Source organism: Physeter macrocephalus, chromosome 5 (assembly GCF_002837175.3).
Source record: "Physeter macrocephalus isolate SW-GA chromosome 5, ASM283717v5, whole genome shotgun sequence".
Lineage (NCBI taxonomy): Eukaryota > Metazoa > Chordata > Mammalia > Artiodactyla > Physeteridae > Physeter > Physeter macrocephalus.
Genome location: NC_041218.1, coordinates 77,856,725 through 77,859,854, shown reverse-complemented (window position 1 = coordinate 77,859,854; position 3,130 = coordinate 77,856,725). Strand labels below are relative to the sequence as shown.

Below are 3,130 nucleotides of genomic sequence, written 5' to 3'. Positions count from 1 at the left end.
TTCACTGCAGCCATATTTACAATAGCCAAGACATGGAAGCAACCTAAATGTTCATTGACAGAGGAGTGGATAAAGAAGATGTGGTACAGGAGTTCCTGGTGGTTCAGTGGTTAGGGCTCGGTACTTTCACTGCCATGGCCCGGGTTCAATCCCTGGTTGGGGAACTCTCACAGTCCAAGCCACATGGGCAAAAAAACCCCAAAACCAAAAAAACAATGATTTGGGAATTCCCTGGTGGTCCAGTGGTTAAGACTCTGTGCTCTCACTGCAGAGGGCCCAGGTTCAATCCCTGGTTGGGGAACTAAGATCCCACCAGCTGCGAGATGCGAATAAATTAACTAACTAAAAAAAATGTGGTACATATATACAATGGAATATTACTCAACCATAAAAAGGAATGGAATAATGTCATTTGCAGCAACATGGATGGACCTAGAGATTATCATACTAAGTGAAGTAAGTCAGACACAGAAAGACAAATATTATATGATATCACTTATATGTGGAATCTAAAAAAATGATACAAATGAACTTATCTGCAAAACAGAAATAGAGTCACAAACGTAGAAAACAAACTTATGGTTACTGGGGGGAAGGGGAGGGAGGGATAAACTGGGAGATAGGGATTAACATATACACACTACTATACATAAAATAGATAAAAACAAGGACCTACTGTAGAGCACAGGGAACTCTATTCAATATTCTCTAATGGCCTATATGGGAAAAGAATCTAAAAAAGAATGGACTTATGTATAACTGATTCACTTTGCTGTACACCTGAAACTAACACAACATTGTAAATCAAATATATCCAATAATAATTTTTTTTTTCCAATAATAATTTTTTTTTTTTTTAATTTGGAGGGTGGGCTTTGCAGGAAAAGGCAAAGAGGTCAGGGCTTTGGGTTTCAAAGCTCTAGACAGTTTTGAATGAAAGAGCTTACATTTCATTTCTATTGTTGTTCAGACCACACATGAGGAATGAAAAGATTATTAAGAACTCGTTCTTTTATTTTTGGCCATGCTGCGCAGCTTGTAGAATCTTAGTTTCCCGACCAGGGATTGAACCTGAGCCCTTGGAAGTGAAAGTGCAGAGTCTTAACCACTGGACCGCCAGGGAATTCCCAAGAACTTGTTCTTTTGAAAAGTTATAAGGTTTTTCAAACACATAGTATAGTGGAGAGAAAAACAAATGAACTACCAGATTGAGCAAATCTTCATTTTGCTCTATTTATTTCAGCTTTTTTTTCCCTTTAGAAATAAAATGTTACAGATTCAGCTAAAGCCCCTTTACAACTCTCACTAATCCCATGCTTTTCCATCCATTGTTAGAGATAACCACTACCCTGAATTTGATGTGTACTATTCCCATGCATGTTTCTATTCTTTAAGTTCATATGTAAGTGTAAACACTTTACAGTATTGTTTTAGATGTTTTACAATTTTACCTAAATATTATCATACCGTACCAATGGTTTATGTTTCACATATCATTGTTCTCTTCTTTTGCATTTCCCCAATTACTAGTGTGGTTGAACAACTTTTCATCTGTGTATTGGCATTTGTATTTCCGGTAGATTGTCTGTTCACAAGCCTTTGCCAATTTTTTTCTACTGAGTTGTCTTTATTTTAAAATTCTTTTTAGAAGTTATTTTACCCCACTTAAAAAATAAGTAATATTTCATAGAAAAGAATGAAATAATGCCATTTGAGCCAACATGGATGGACCTAGAGATTATCACACTAAGTAAGTCAGACAGAGAAAGACATATCACATGATATCATTTATATGCGGAACCAAAAAAATGATACAAATGAACTTATTTACAAAACAGAAACAGACTCACAGACCTAGAAAGCAAACTTATAGCTGCCAAAGGGTAAAGTTGGGGGGAGAGATAAATTAGGAATTTGGGATTAAATTATACACACTACTATATATAAAATAGATAACCAACAAGGACCTACTGTATAGCACAGGGTACTCTACTCAATATTCTCTAAGAACTTATATGGGAAAATAATCTGAAAAAGAATAGATACATATATATGTATAACTGAGTCACTTTGCTGTACACCTGAAACTAACACAACATTGTAAATCGACTATACTCCAATATAAAATTGAAAAAAATTTAAAGTAATATTTGAAAACTCCTAAAGAATATTACTTTTTTTTATACATTCCCATATTGTTTAGTTTTCCATGCTTTTGAAAACTTTATGTAAATGGTATCATATTGCATGTATTCTTTTGCAATTTTCTTTTTTTCTGTCAATATTACATTGGCAAGTCTTTCCTCTGGGTGTTTATAGCTGTAGGTTAATTCATTTTCACTGATTATTAGTATGCCATCGTATGTTACAACTGATTTAGCCATTCTACTGTGGAGGGACGTTCACATTGCTCTGAATGTTCTTGTCTGTGTCGCCTGAACACGTGTGCAAGGGTTTCTCTGGGGCATTCTACACCAAGGAGTGAGACTGCTGGATCACAGGTGTGTGCATCTTCAACTTCACCAGATTCCCCTGAAAGAACTGTTCCAGTTTAGACTCCCAACAGCAAAGTGTAAGTGTTCCGGTGTTCTCACTTTCACCAACACTTGATTTTGTCAGATTTTTTTCAGTGACAATCTGGTAGGTATAAAACAATGTCTAGTTGTGTGATGATTTGCATTTCCCTAACAATTCTTTACGTAACCTAATCTTTTATCAGTTACATATATTGCAAATATCTTCTTCCAGTCTGTACCTTTCCATTTTCAATCAACTTTTTTGAGGTATATTTCTACAAAATAAACCTAACCATTTTAAGCCTACAATTTGATATCTGACAAATGGATACAGTTCTCTAACCACTACAGTCATGCCATAAAATGTTTCCCTTGCCACCCAAATTCCCTTGTGCCCCCAGTCCCTCTCCTCCCCCTACCTCTAGGGTCAGGCAAGCACAGATCTGCTCTCAGTCACTAGTTTTGCTTTTTTTCAGAATATCATATAAACATACTCATTCAGTATATCTGGCTTATTTCATTTAGCAAAATGCTTTTTTTTTTTTTTTTTTTTTTTTGCGGTATACGGGCCTCTCACTGTTGTGGCCTCTCCCGTTGCGGAGCACAGGCTCCGG

The 3,130-nt window shown here is 35.9% G+C and overlaps 1 non-coding gene across 1 annotated transcript; it reads left to right on the top strand.

Moving 5' to 3' along the window:
• Window positions 1-228: 228 nt before the first annotated feature.
• Window positions 229-301, top strand: TRNAE-CUC (transfer RNA glutamic acid (anticodon CUC)). Its single transcript has one exon. It is a non-coding gene; the product is annotated as a tRNA-Glu (tRNA).
• Window positions 302-3,130: the final 2,829 nt, after the last annotated feature.